Consider the following 16,571-nt stretch of genomic DNA (forward strand, 5'->3'; position numbering starts at 1 on the left):
CATTCGCTGCCATCAATTCATGCATCTTTGAATTAAAGAGCCTCTAAAGAATCCCCCTCTGGCCTCCGCTCTTTCTTTTCCAGGAAAGTGGTTTCTTCATATATTCCGCGCACAGCCAGGAGCTTGGTACGGATGGCCCCGCTGTGTAAGTGACCCGGATGAGACTGGCAACGCACTGCCTGCAGTAAATCACTGTCCCAAGGGATCAAGAAATCCGGTGTCCACCGAAGCAAGTGAGGGAGAGAAGTGCGGTGGGTGGTATTTTACCCCCGTTAGGACGTTATATAGCGATACGGCTGTCCCCGAACATGGATTTTCCTGTTTGCTTGGTTGCAGCGGTCGGAGGGGACCCGAGGAGGCGCTTTGGGACACTGGTGCATTAAAAGGAGTCGAATCACCCCAACCTGCAAAAGACATTGGAACTGTGGCTATCACTAACTTGCCCCCCACACCACCGGCCCAGCAGCATGAACATGTTGCCTGCTGGGAGTTGGAGTTCATTCATGCTCACATGACCTCCAACAGGTGAGTTCATTCAACTAGGGGAGGAGTCCGATGCCGTCCGCATCATTGAGCGAAGCAGGATTGTGGGAATTTCTGTGGGACTTTCAGTTGGTGCAGGGCGCTTAAGAAGGGAATTGACACGCCGAAATGCATTCACCGCCATCAATTCATGCATCTTTGAATTAAAGAGCTTCTAAAGAATCCCCCTATGGCCTCCGCTCTTTCTTTTCCAGAAAAGTGGTTTCTTCATATCTTCCGCGCACAGCCAGTGGCGTGGTACGGATGGCCCCGCTGTGTAAGTGACCCGGATAAGACGAATCACTGTCCCGAGGGATCGAGAAATCCGGTGTCCACCGAAGCAAGTGAGGGAGAGAAGTGTGGTGGGTGGTATTTTACCCCCGTTAGGACGTTGTATCGCGATACGGCTGTCCCCACACATGGATTTTCCTGTTGGCTTGGTTGCAGCGGTCCGAGGGGACCCGAGGAGGCGCTTTGGGACACTGGTGCATTAAAAGGAGTCGAATCACCCCAACCTGCAAAAGACATTGGAACTGTGGCTATCACTAACTTGTCCCCCACACCACCGGCCCAGCAGCATGAACATGTTGCCTGCTGGGAGTTGGAGTTCATTCATGCTCACATGACCTCCAACAGATGAGTTCATTCAACTGGGGAGGAGTCCGATGCCGTCCGCATCATTGAGCGAAGCAGGATTGTGGGAATTACTGTGAGACTTTCAGTTGGTGCAGGGCGCTGAAGAAGGCAATTGACACGCCGAAATGCATTCGCCGCCATCAATTCATGCATCTTTGAATTAAAGAGCCTCTAAAGAATACCCCTATGGCCTCCGCTCTTTCTTTTCCAGGAAAGTGGTTTCTTCATATTTTCTGCGCACAGCCAGGAGCGTGGTGCGGATGGCCCCGCTGTGTAAGTGACCCGGATAAGAGTAATCACTGCCCCGAGGGATCAAGAAATCCGGTGTCCACCGAAGGAAGTGAGGGAGAGAAGTGCGGTGGGTGGTATTTTACCCCCGTTAGGACGTTGTATAGCGATACGGCTGTCCCCACACATGGATTTTCCTGTTTGCTTGGTTGGAGCCGTCCGAGGGGCCCTGACCAGGCGCTTTGGGACACTGGTGCATTAAAAGGAGTCGAATCACCCCAACCTGCAAAAGACATTGGAACTGTGGCTATCACTAACTTGCCCCCCACACCACCGGCCCAGCAGCATGAACATGTTGCCTGCTGGGAGTTGGAGTTCATTCATGCTCACATGACCTCCAACAGGTGAGTTCATTCAACTAGGGGAGGAGTCCGATGCCGTTCGCATCATTTAGCGAAGCAGGATTGTGGGAATTACTGTGAGACTTTCAGTTGGTGCAGGGCGCTGAAGAAGGCAATTGACACGCCGAAATGCATTCGCCGCCATCAATTCATGCATCTTTGAATTAAAGAGCTTCTAAAGAATCCCCCTATGGCCTCCGCTCTTTCTTTTCCAGAAAAGTGGTTTCTTCATATCTTCCGCGCACAGCCAGTGGCGTGGTACGGATGGCCCCGCTGTGTAAGTGACCCGGATAAGACGAATCACTGTCCCGAGGGATCGAGAAATCCGGTGTCCACCGAAGCAAGTGAGGGAGAGAAGTGTGGTGGGTGGTATTTTACCCCCGTTAGGACGTTGTATGGCGATACGGCTGTCCCCACACATGGATTTTCCTGTTTGCTTGGTTGCAGCGGTCCGAGGGGACCCGAGGAGGCGCTTTGGGACACTGGTGCATTAAAAGGAGTCGAATCACCCCAACCTGCAAAAGACATTGGAACTGTGGCTATCACTAACTTGTCCCCCACACCACCGGCCCAGCAGCATGAACATGTTGCCTGCTGGGAGTTGGAGTTCATTCATGCTCACATGAACTCCAACAGATGAGTTCATTCAACTGGGGAGGAGTCCGATGCCGTCCGCATCATTGAGCGAAGCAGGATTGTGGGAATTACTGTGAGACTTTCAGTTGGTGCAGGGCGCTGAAGAAGGCAATTGACACGCCGAAATGCATTCGCCGCCATCAATTCATGCATCTTTGAATTAAAGAGCCTCTAAAGAATACCCCTATGGCCTCCGCTCTTTCTTTTCCAGGAAAGTGGTTTCTTCATATTTTCTGCGCACAGCCAGGAGCGTGGTGCGGATGGCCCCGCTGTGTAAGTGACCCGGATAAGAGTAATCACTGCCCCGAGGGATCAAGAAATCCGGTGTCCACCGAAGGAAGTGAGGGAGAGAAGTGCGGTGGGTGGTATTTTACCCCCGTTAGGACGTTGTATAGCGATACGGCTGTCCCCACACATGGATTTTCCTGTTTGCTTGGTTGCAGCCGTCCGAGGGGCCCCGACCAGGCGCTTTGGGACACTGGTGCATTAAAAGGAGTCGAATCACCCCAACCTGCAAAAGACATTGGAACTGTGGCTATCACTAACTTGCCCCCCACACCACCGGCCCAGCAGCATGAACATGTTGCCTGCTGGGAGTTGGAGTTCATTCATGCTCACATGACCTCCAACAGGTGAGTTCATTCAACTAGGGGAGGAGTCCGATGCCGTTCGCATCATTTAGCGAAGCAGGATTGTGGGAATTACTGTGAGACTTTCAGTTGGTGCAGGGCGCTGAAGAAGGCAATTGACACGCCGAAATGCATTCGCCGCCATCAATTCATGCATCCTTGAATTAAAGAGCCTCTAAAGAATCCCGCTCTGGCCTCCGCTCTTTCTTTTCCAGGAAAGTGGTTTCTTCATATATATATGTATGTATATATATATCCTCAATTGTATTCAAATCAAATAATATATTCCCCTCCCCCACCCTAAAAGCTGTTGTAATGAGCTTTAGGATCAATAGTTTTCTCCATAAGTAGGAGGGCACCAATGTAATCTTATTACTTTCTGCTGCCCATTCGATAACGTATGACGTTTGAAGATTCTCCTTAAAGTAAAGATAAGAGACTTGGGTTATACGATAGATAGAAAAAAAAAGAAGAATAAAAACAGAGAATATAGCTACTAAATCAAATGATTACATTGGTGCACTCATGGAGAAATCTATTGTACAGAATTGAGCTCTGGAAGCAGCGAGAACTCTAGGAGTGGGCATATTACTTAGAGACAGAGTGGAACTTTGGCCTGTGAATTCCAAGAATCACACTGCCACCTTTGTGGAGCTCCAGGATCAGGCTGCTGCTGGTAATCAAGGTCTTGGTTATTGGAATCCCTAGATACTGATTCACTCCACATTCAATCCTGCTGTGCTGCCTAAATGAGGCAAGGCAGCACGGCAGGCAGCTCAAAACAATTTGCCTTCTGTTCCTAGTTTGTTGAAAGGCCGCACCAAACTGATTAATGTGTGTGCTCACCCCACCTTCTTTCAACAACCGGGACATGTATTTATAGCAGAGGTTGTGAAGTGGGAGGAATCAGAGAGGCAAGACGTGCCCATACGTGTTTCATTTATATAAAACCGTTACTTACTTTTTTTTTAAAAGAAAACCGTCCCAGGACGGTTAATTCTGATAGTTTAAATTCTTCAGCTGAAGCGCCATTCCGGAGTCACCTGTGCTGGGAAACCGAAGGAAGCAGACAGTTATACAAGAAACAAGCCTTCTTGCCAGGGTGACTGCTTGCCTGAAAGAAATACAAATGTGCGTAATCTACAAATGTAAAAGGTGTTTCGGAGCCAGTACTTTCTTTAATTGATGGATTCACACGGAGCTTTGTGATGACAAATATTAATTCTTTTTGAGTGGTAGTGCAAGAGAGTTACCAGCTGAGCTGCCAAGTGCCTGCTTTTAAGCAACATTTATAGAAAAAGAATTGCAATACATACAGTCCAGGTCTTACTAAAATCTAGATTTTTGAATAACCATTTTATCTTAACACTTTTTGTGCTTTTTGTTGTAGTCTATCTTATACTGTGTGTAATGAAAGTTTAAAATAATGAGTTCCATGGAGCACATTATCAACCACAGCGTTAACATTATCGCCGCCTTAGCAGCAGAAAACTCCAGTTAAAGCGGCGATAATGGGCTTGATAATACGCTTTAAAGAATTCCCATAGAAGCCCATGTTCACACCAGAGCATGAGCTTCTATGGGAATTCACAAGGGCGTATTATCAAGCCCATTATCGCACTTTAACAGCAGTTTTCTGCTGCTAAAGCGGCGATAATGTTAATGCCGTTTCTTGATAATATGCCCCCATATTCCCAATGCTTTCTATCAGAGGTTGGGACCTCCTAGCACTAAAAATACACGAGTCTCTATTCTCCACTGCACTAAACAAGATTTAATTTTGTAGCTCTCTGGTTACACACACAGACCTCCGCAGTGCAATAACTAATAGAGGGTTCTTAATGTACTATGGTGCATTTTTTCACTAATTAACATCTTTAAAAATATACATATTTCTCATTTAAGCTGCACATTATTTTAAATGTAGACACGTGAGGGTGAAAGACCAAAAAAAACTACAGAATATTTTGTTTTTTTTAGCCACACCCTTGCCCCGACCCATGCTCACAGACCCCTCCCCATTGTATGTGGCATCACAGTTCCGATACATTTTTTATGCACTTTGACCACTGATTTATAGGAACAAAAAGTTTTGGGATGCCAGGACAGCACTTTAAAATCCAGGAATGTCTGTGCTAACTCTGGACTCTGGTCAAACAATCAGTGGGAGATGTCATGCTGACTCTGTCCTGGCGCTTTTGTTCCTACGATGAGGCGTTGCGCACCGGCATGTGCCTTCAGGCCTGAAGAGGCGGGACTGCGCAGTCAGAGGTAGGCAGAATCCGTGCTCCTTTCCTCCCTCGGTTTCCCTGAGCACTGTGCCATGTTGCTTACTCATTTTTAGGTCGAGTTTACTCGAACCTATTGTTGTCAACCCAAAAAATTCCTTTCCTAACAGGCGGATTCGGCGTATTCTGGACAGTGCACGTTAGAGTCACGTGACTCCTCGTGGACGAGCATGCCCGAGCCTTCCCACTGCCAGCAGCATTTCTCCACGGCCGCCAGGCCACATCAAAGGCTTCCCCAGCACTGCCCCGCCCATCAATCACCCTCCCACGCTGCTTCACACCCTCATCGCCGCTCTCCCCGCTCCGCCTCCTCCCCTGCCCGCCGTGTCGCATTTCTCCTCCCCCCTCCCCACAGCAATGCCCTCGGTCTTGTTATTTATTTAAGCTTTGGGTGGATGCTCAGCATGGCGCTGCTCATGTTAACTTTAAAGGGTTCTCTCATTTGTAGGCATATCCTCATAGGCTTCCTAAAACTCTTCACACCTGAGCTTTAATACGTGCCTTGTTTCTTCTTGTTTCATTTCGCGGCCGATTTTCGTCAAAGACACATTACTTGTTTACAGGCACAGAGAGTAAGTGATTTGCCCAGAATCACAGGCTTTTGAGCAGACGCAAAGACCCCTTTTCCCGTTACAAAATCGTCAGCTCTGGCCGTAATGCCACATCCTGGGTAAAGCTCGGCTCGTTATGGGCTGGAGGTTCAAACGGGAAGGAACTCGAGCTGAGCCAGGCTTCAGGCTGGAGCTTACACCGGCTTGCACACCTCTAATGGGGAGGGGGCATGACACAGAAGAGATGAAGTCTCAAGTGTGACACAATACCTCCCACTTCTTTGACAGTGGCAACAAACAGCAGATTATACCGTACGTATCAGCATATAGCGTTTATGCCATGCCATTTTTAATATACAATATGTGCTTTAACAAAATATATTTAACTACAACGAGAATGCACAGGACCACGAGAACGTATAAAAGGGCAATGCTCACACTATTTGAAGGGATATAACTGGAATCAATGACACAGAGCATCAAAAAAGAGTGACATTCGGTTGAGGGGGTGAATAACGAAAAGTACATGTGCATGGGCTTTGAAGACGTATACATACAATTTTATAAGGACATGTAAAAACATTACAAATGCCATTCATGTTCTTTTCCATTAGAAGAATGGCTCTTGTACTAGTTTGTACGTGGATTTACGCACGTCATGAGTGGGCCGAACATCATTTCCGCCAAATTATACACCTTAAACTTGTAGTTGGTGCATTTTACTCGTTAAGCTACAATCTGTGTGTGTGATGTTAATGTAAATATTGTAAGAATGTTGCATTAAACCAAATCCTCTAACTTTCGTGCCTGGCCGTCGTCTATGCAGAAGGGGGCTCTGTGCAGCAGGGCTCTGCAGAGCCGCTGCCGGCTGTCATGTCTGAGCTGCAGCTTTAAAAACCGCCATTCCTCGCCAGGCATCACATAAAGGACACCCGCAGCGGGTTCCTGGAAGACGGTAGCCTCATTTCCAGGAATCGCACATCTGGCTAGTGAATGTAACCATGCACAGAACCACCATGTCACATGTGTCAGAATTTGACAGTGTCTCGGCACAGAATGAATGTGTGGATGCGAACAGTAAGTATACCAACATAAGATGGCGGGGGATGGAGACCGTTCTCTGGAAAAACTTGACCACAAGTGCTATCAAGAGACCAAGAATGCTACACTGTAAAAAAAAAAAATAGTAATAATACAGGTTTTACTCTTCTGAAAGTTTTTTTAGAATGGGCATATCAGGAGAAGAATCACCATCCAGACAATGTAGGAGATGGCCAGGTGTTGGGTTGTAAGACTCAAATGTAGTGAGTGGGCCATGGACACGAACTAGTGCAGGGCAGCAGAAAGGGAGTTATATAGATATATATTAGAGCGGAGGGTTCTTTCAAAGATACCAGACGATAAGGAGGAAATGTACGACCATGAAGCGACCATGAAGCAGAATACTCGTGATCGATAATTCGGATAAGAGCCAATGTGGACTGAATTGGAATAGTGAGAAAGCCAAAGGAATTCCTTCCGCTCCTTATCTCCTCAGGCACTCACTTAGCGTCTACGCGTGTCTCCCAGGCTCCTCACAGTGCCATATGTCCTCAGGGCATCACACTTCTAACGTGAACAACCATCTGCTCCTTGGAATGCTGGCATGGTTGACCAGCGCTGCCTGATCTTCTTCAAAGGCAGCTTGTAACCCGAGCTGCCCTCTTTCTTGGATTTCAAACAGTCCATAGCGCTTCCTTCTACCTTTCACGAGGCACACACACAAACCACCAGCTTTCAGTGCACGCTTTCACCAGGCACACACACACACCACCAGCCATCAGTGCACGCTTTCACCAGGCACACACACACACACCACCAGCCATCAGTGCACGCTTTCACCAGGCATACACACACACCACCAACCATCCGTGCACGCTTTCACCAGGCACACACACACACCACCAGCCATCAGTGCACGCTTTCACAAGGCACACACACACACACACCACCAGCCATCAGTGCACGCTTTCACCAGGCAAACACACACGACCAGCCATCAGTGCACGCTTTCACCAGGCATACACACACACACCACCAGCCATCAGTGCACACTTTCACCAGGCACACACACCACCAGCCATCAGTGCACACTTTCACCAGGCATACACACATACCACCAGCCATCCGTGCACGCTTTCACCAGGCACACACACACACACCACCAGCCATCAGTGCACGCTTTCACCAGGCATACACCCCACCGGCCATCAGTGCACACTCTCACCAGGCACAGACACCATCAGTCATCAGTGCACGCTTTCACCAGGCACACACCACCAGCTGCCAGCCGCCAGTGCACGCTTTCACCAGGCACACACACACACACACTGCCAGCCATCAGTGCACGCTTTCACCAGGCATACAAACCACCGGCCTTCAGTGCACGCTTTCACCAGGCACACACACACACACCACCAGCCATCAGTGCATGCTTTCACCAGGCATACACACCACCGGCCGTCAGTGCACGCTTTCACCAGGCACACACACACACCACCAGCCATCAGTGCACGCTTTCACCAGGCATACAGACCACTGGCCGTCAGTGCACACTATCACCAGGCACAGACACCATCAGTCATCAGTGCACACTTTCACCGGGCACAAACACCACCAGCTGTCAGCGCACGCTTTCACCGGGCACAAACACCACCAGCCGTCAGTGCACGCTTTCACCGGGCACACACACCACCAGCCGTCAGTGCACGCTTTCACCAGGCACACACTACCAGCCATCAGCGCATCCTTCCACCAGGCACACACACCACCTGCTGGCCAGGCACACACACTACCAGCCATCAGTGCATGCTTTCAACAGGCACACACACACCACCAGCATCAGTGCACACTTTCACCAGGCATAAACACCACCAGCCGTCAGTGCACACTTTCACCGGGCACAGACACCATCAGCTGTCAGTGCACGCTTTCACCAGGCACACACCACCAGCCGTCAGTGCACGCTTTCACCAGGCCCACACACACCACCAGCCATCAGTGCACGCTTTCACCAGGCACACACACCACCAGCCATCAGTGCACCATTTCTACAGGTGCACACATCAATTGTTAACGCATCCACAATTAACTGTTGTAGCAATCGCAGTATGGCACACTTTACTTTTAAACATATTCATCTAAAGCGCAGCATGCCACCATTCCCTTACACTCTGCACCCTCACACACACTGCAAAGGAACATACACTCCAAATACCACTCAGTGCCACATAATTGCACGCCACATAATTACACTGCACTTAATGCAACATACACTTCAAATACCACTCAGTGCCATATAATTTCACTCCACATAATTACACTGCACTCAATGCAACATACATTCCAAATACCACTCAGTGCCACATAATTACACGCCACATAATTACACTGCACTCAATGCAACATACACTCCAAATACCACTCAGTGCCACATAATTACACGCCACATAATTACACTGCACTCAATGCAACATACACTCCAAATACCACACAGTGCCACATAGTTACACGCCACATAATTACACTGCACTCAATGCAACATACACTCCAAATACCACTCAGTACTACATAATTACATGTCACATAATTACACTCTACTGAATGCAACACACACTCCAAGCAATACCACTTAGTGCCACATCATTATATGCTACATAATTACACTGCACTCAATGCCAAACACTCCAAATACCACTCAGTGCCACATAATTAAACACCACATAATTACACTCTACTGAATCAACACACACTCCACACAATACCACTCAGTGCCACATAATTATATGCTACATAATTACACATCGCTCAACGCAACATACACTCCAAATACCACTCAGTGCCACATAATTACACGCCACATAATTACACTGCACTCAATGCAACATACACTCCAAATGCCACTCAGTGCCACTTAATTACACACCACATAAATACACTCTAGTGAATGCAACAAACACTCCACACAATACCACTCAGTGCTACATAATTATATGCTGCATAATTACACTGCACTCAATGCAACATACACTCCAAACAATACCACTCAGTGCCACATAATTACACGCCACACAATTACACTCTACTGAATACAATATACACTCCTCACACAATACCACTCAGTGCCACATGAATGAATGAATGAATGAATACTCATTTATATAGCGCGTGGTTACCCGGAGGCATCCCAGCGCTGCAGTGTACCAATTCATCACCGAGAGATTACAGAAATAGGAAGGTTTTTAGCATCTTTCTAAACCTAAGGTGGTTCTCTTCCATCCGAATAGGGTCCGGCAGGTTGTTCCAGAGTTTAGCTGATTGGACAGAAAAACGTCTGCCACCCATGCGGATTCTCCTTATTCGTGGGACTGCCAGGAAGTTCTTACTACTGGATCTAAGGGTCCTATTGGTTTGGTAAGGACAAAACAGAGATTGAGTTAGAGCAGGCCCTGTCTTGGTCAAGGCTTTATGGACAATAGTCATAGCCTTAAAATCGACCCTTTGTTGTATTGGCAGCCAATGGAGTTGCCTGAGGGCTGGTTTGGCAGAAGTTCTACGCGGTATCTTTAAAAGCATCCGAGCTGCGCAATTCTGTACCGTCTGTAGAACCCTGAGTGTCCCTAATGGTGCTCCTAAATATATTGCGTTAGCATAGTCCAGGTGAGTTAAAATCAGGGCCTGGACTAATATCCGCCTTGCTTCAAAAGGAAGCAGTTCAATAATTTTTCTAAGGGACCTCATCAGGGCGTAGCAGTTCGCTGCAACCTTCTGAGCTTGCACCAAAAAATTAAGTGCTGGGTCTAGCCAAACCCCTAGACTTTTGATTTTCTTTTTGGGGGAAGGGGGGAGACCCAAGGTGGTAGGCCACCATCCGTCGACCGCGGAGGGAGCATCATGTCCCAACATCATGATCTCCGTCTTTGTTCCGTTAAGTTTCAAGAAGGATGCATCCATCCACTCACGAACCTTACTAAGACAGGAAGAGAGTTTATCATAGGATGAGATCTGGCCAGAGAGGGTGATGATAAGCTGCGTATCATCTGCATACGTCACTAGTTGCACTCCCCAAGGTAACACCACCTCAGCCAAAGGCCTCATATAGATATTAAATAAGGTCGGGCTGAGGGATGACCCCTGGGGAACGCCACAGTGAAGATGCACAGGTGGAGAAGAGATGTCATCCTCAAACACAGAGAAAGTCCGGTCTGAGAGGAAGGATTGCAGCCATTTCAGCGCGGTACCAGTGACACCCACATCACCCATCCTTTGAATCAGAATAGAGTGATTAACGGTGTCAAAGGCCGCGTTGAGATCTAATAACAGTATGGCTGCGCAACTGCCTTCATCTACAATCCTTCTTGCTTCCTCAATAACTGCCACCAGAGCCGTTTCAGTGCCTTGTTTGCACCTGAATCCGGTCTGGGTAGGATGCAGTAAATCCTGGGTTTCCAGATGGTTGGAAATCAGAGAATTGACATATTTTTCTGTAAGTTTGCTAATTGTGGGCAGCAGAGAGATAGGGCGATAGTTAGCCCAGTCGTTAGGATTGAGGTTGGGCTTTTTAAGAAGTGCCTTTACTCTAGCATGTTTCCAGTGAAGGGGGACTTCCCCAGCTGAGAGTGAAGTATTGATCACCTCCTTAATCACCGGGGCCACAACATCAGAGACCAAGTTGAGCATGGTGGGGGGTGCCACATCGACCGGTGAACCTGATTTAAGGTTACTCAGAAGTGATTGGACCTTAGGGCAATCAAGGGGGGGAAGTGTCTCAAGGAGATTCAGCTCAAAACTCGGGGGCGAGGTTGATATACATGGAGTCTCACGGAAAGTAGAATAGATGTCTGTTATTTTTGATACAAAGAAATTAGCCAGCTAATAATTATATGCTTCATATTTACACTGTGCTCAACGCAACATACACTCCAAATACCACTCAGTGCCACATAATTACACGCCGCATAATTACACTGCACTCAATGCAACATACACTCCAGATACCACTCAGTGCCACATAATTACACAGTACATAATTACACTGCACTCAATGCAACATACACTCCAAATACCACTCAGTGCCACATAATTACACAGCACTCAATGCAAAATACACTCCAAATACCACTCAGTGCCACATAATTACACTGCACTCAATGCCACATACACTCCAAATACCACTCAGTGTCACATAATTACACTGCAATCAATGCAAAATACATTCCAAATACCGCTTAGTGCCACATAATTACACGCCATATAATTACACTGCACTCAATGCAACATACACTCCAAATACCACTCAGTGCCACATAATTACACAGCACTCAATGCAACATACTCTACAAATACCACTCAGTGCCACATAATTACACGCCACATAATTACAATGCACTCAATGCAACATACACTCCAAATACCACTCAGTGCCACATAGTTATATGCAACATACATTCCAAATACCACTCACTGCCACATAATTACACACCACATAATTACACTCTACTGAATGCAACACACACTCCACACAATACCACATAATTATATGCTACATAATTACACTGCACTCAATGCAACATACACTCCAAACAATACCACTCAGTGCCACATAATTACACGCCACACAATTACACTCTACTGAATACAACATAACCTCCCCATAATACCACTCAGTGCCACATAATTATATGCAACATAATTCCACTGCACTCAATGCAACAGACACTCCAAATACCACTCAGTGCCAGATAATTACACACCACATAATTACACTCTACTGAATGCAACACACACTCCCCATATTACCACTCAGTGCCACATAATTACATGCTACATAATTACACTGCACCCAATGCAACATACACTCCAAATACCACTCAGTGCCACATAATTACACGCCACAAAATTACACTCTACTGAATACAATATACACTCCCCATATTACCACTCAGTGCCATATAATTACATGCCTCATACTTACACTCTACTCAATGCAACATAAATACACTTTATCAGTCTATTTATCTATCAACATTCTATCTGTCTATCTCTCTATCACCCTCACTCTATCTATCTATCGCCCTCACTCTATCTATCGCCCTCACTCTATCTATCTATCGCCCTCACTCTACCTATCTATCGCCCTCACTCTACCCATCTATCGCTCTCACTCTACCTATCTATCGCCCTCACTCTATCTATCTATTGCACTCACTCTATCTATCTATCGCATCACCACAGCAATACTCAGCACCACCAGAGCATCACTCAGAGGCACCAGAACATCACTATGCGCTACCACAGCATCACTGAACGCCACAGCATCACTTGTCGCCACCACAATATCACTCCGCGCCACCACAGCATCAATCTGTGCAACCATTCAACAACAACTGGTTCAAATATGTTCTCTCACTGTTTCAAGCTTCATTAGAAATGTCACAAAAATATGTTAATAGTTCACTTCTGTTCTTGGATTTTCATCACAATAAAATACAATGAACATAATCTTCACAAAAGTTATTTACAAAAGCTATTGCCATTATAAATTATAATAACTTTAAAGTATTAATTATTAAAAAAATAAAAGCCATTTTTATTTGTAATATCAATACATCTAAGTCACGTAAATACAACACATATTGAATTACAAATGCTATAGGTGTCACATTTGCGAAAGTTAAAACTATTTTCATTGTAAATGACAAAGCTATTCATTTCACTATTTTCCAAACCAACACATAAATAAAAAATGTGTCATTTACAATACCAATAGCTCAAACTTTCCTATTGCGAGACCTATTGCATTGCAAATGCTTGTTCTCATAAGATGCAATCTTTGCTTTCACCGATGAAGTCGCAGGAGAGGCACAGTGTCAGGAAGCATTAAATGTAGTCGTATGAGAGAGAGAGACATTAGAAAAAATAGCATTAGAGGCTTGGCACTTGGACGTAATATTGCTGTGACAAATGTGATATATGAATAAAACTCTAGCAGATATGAGTTTTATGGATTGGAATCTAAACTGATTTGACAATGTAGGCAAGGAGAAACAGTAGGCTCTGCATGTGGAACGTTGCCTTGTTTGCAAGGGAACTGATCTGTTGCCGAAAGTGTGGCCCTGGCATGTTGGTCGTGTTTAAAACACTATCTGCAATATGTTTGAGGCATCTAAAATGATGCACACACCAACCACTAGACTTGGTTGGAGCTCTTAATGCATGCAACACCCATTGGGCTGAACGAGTTTCAGGTTCAGCCCCTGTCCCCCACCCCCGCCAACCTCTAGACTGCTGCTTTAGGCCGGACTGGCCTGGGGCTGGTGCATGCCAGCCTGGCCTTCACGTCTGTCACTGCAAAGCATTCACTTCACCTTAAATCACCTTTGTTTGTGTTTTTCTTTTTGTTCATTTCTCCTGGCTCTGCCTAGGTGTTGTTTAATGGGCCCATGGAAGAGGTGTGAAAGCAGCAGCAGGATTGAAAGCTGCTGTTATCAGGTCCTGCCCCATCCCCAGATACATAACACAGATGCCCTGCTACATTCCCATTGCAATAAAAGCTGCATAATAGGCGCATATCACAGGGCAATTTAGATGTATGTAAGTATTTAGCATTTAAAAAGTGCACTGTAACCCTTCGGGCATCCTGGCGCTGAGACGCGGTGAAAGATAAAAGCAAGCTAGGAGGGGCTGAAACTACCGGGTACACTCTGGGGAAAAGCCAGGTCATAACCTTCTACCGAAACACCAGTAAATCCTGTATTTGCCTCAATTCCAGGGGGAGACTGTTCCATAACCGGGCGGCTGCCACACCAAACGCTCTTCCCCCCAGTGTGGCTCTCTTAAACCTAGGGACAATTTGCCAGGCTGACTGCCGAAGAGCGCAGACTTCGCGCAGGGGCATACCAACCAAACCTACCCTGAAGGGGGTTGGGTCCGGATCTGTGAAGCGCTTTAAAAGTGATACACAAGGACTTGAACAGTATCCTTTGGCTCACAGGGAGCCAATGCAGCTCCGCCAGAGCCTGGGATGTTGATGATCCACAAGTTCTTATTAAGACAAGCTTTGCTGCTGCCGCTGGATACTATGGAGCCACGAGATCAGATACTTTGGGGACTCCAGAAGCAGAGCATTACAGTAATCCAGGGGGCTAAGGACAACACTCCTGACCACTGTGCCCCTGGCCTGAGAAGGTAACAACGGTAGTGCCTTCCGGCGTCCTTTGATGAGCATATAACAGTTCCTAACTACTTTGTTGACATGCGCCTCAAGGTTGAGCTTAATATTGAAGCTTACCCCCAGGTTACGTACCGTGCTCACAGGAACCAAGGGGGCATCTGTAGGAATAGGCCAGAAATCAGAGAATAAACTGTTGACACTCTGCCGACCCCACAGTGCAAAATCTCAGTTTTAGCATTATTAAATTGCAATGCTTTGTTTCTCAGCCACAATACCATATCCTGCATACATTTATCAAATGCTTCTTGAGAATCCGCCTGATAACCTTCCAGGGATGCTATCAATTGGGTGTCATCAGCATAATTTACCACACTAATATTGTGGGTCTTGATGACATCCATGAGCGGCCGCATATAAACATTGAAAAAAACCGGGCTGATTGAGGACCCCCGAGGGACCTTGTGCTCATTATTGGTAAAGTCTGATTGAAAGGGGGGTAAGGCAACAGTCTGCCATCCACCTGCCAGATAGGACTGGAACCAGAGCAGAGCCATATTTATCATCCCCGCTTCTTCCAGTCTTGACAGCAGGGTGGCATGGCTAATCGTATCGAAAGCGGCGGGCAGGTCCAACAAAATCAATGTTGCAGAGTGTCCCTTGTCCACCCGCATCCGAAGGTTATCTATTACGGTGACCAGTGCTGTCTCAGTCCCATGACCTGGGTGGAAACCAAACTGTTCTTCCCCCAGCTTATTGTTAACGCCCAGAAAGCCTGAGAGTGCTCGGCGAACCAGGCGATCCACTATCTTTACTGGATATGGTAACAGGGACATTGGTCTATAATTCTTAAGACTGTTAGGTTCCAAAGAGGGCTTTTTTAGGAGGGATGAGACCACTGCCACCTTCCAGCAGGGTGAAACCACTCCACTGTCCCCAGGCGGTCTCTCAGGTCGGAATCTCTTTATCTAGCGAACATACCTAGATTTAGACTGAGTAGGATAGGAGGTCGCTCTTTTCGTGTTATGGCGGCTGGATTATGGAACTCCCTTCCTGTCCATATCCGTGCCCTGAATAGCCTGACTCTTTTCAGACGGGCGATTAAGACCCATCTGTTTACCTCTGTTAACTGATCTCCTCTTCTCAGCGGCGATTTGTTATGTTGTGGTACTTGATCAGGCGCCAGGACGCCCCTTCGCTGGGGCAGCTGTGCGCTGAATAAAAGTTATTAACATAACATAACATAACACTGCTGAGAGATTGACTACACAGCTAGTACAGCAGTGGAAAAACCTCAGAGCTCAGTTCTTTCCAAAGTGTTTGTGGGGATGGATCCAGCGGTGAGCCAGAGGAGACCCCCAATGCCACCCTGATGAACTCTTCTTCCGACGGCAGTTCCCAGGGGTCAAGGGTTGTGCCCTGCCTCCCTGACTCTAGTTCTGTTTGGAGTGGAGGTTCCTGTTTCAACCCTA

The sequence above is a fragment of the Lissotriton vulgaris genome, chromosome 2_1, assembly GCF_964263255.1.
Source record: "Lissotriton vulgaris chromosome 2_1, aLisVul1.2, whole genome shotgun sequence".
Classification (NCBI taxonomy): domain Eukaryota; kingdom Metazoa; phylum Chordata; class Amphibia; order Caudata; family Salamandridae; genus Lissotriton; species Lissotriton vulgaris.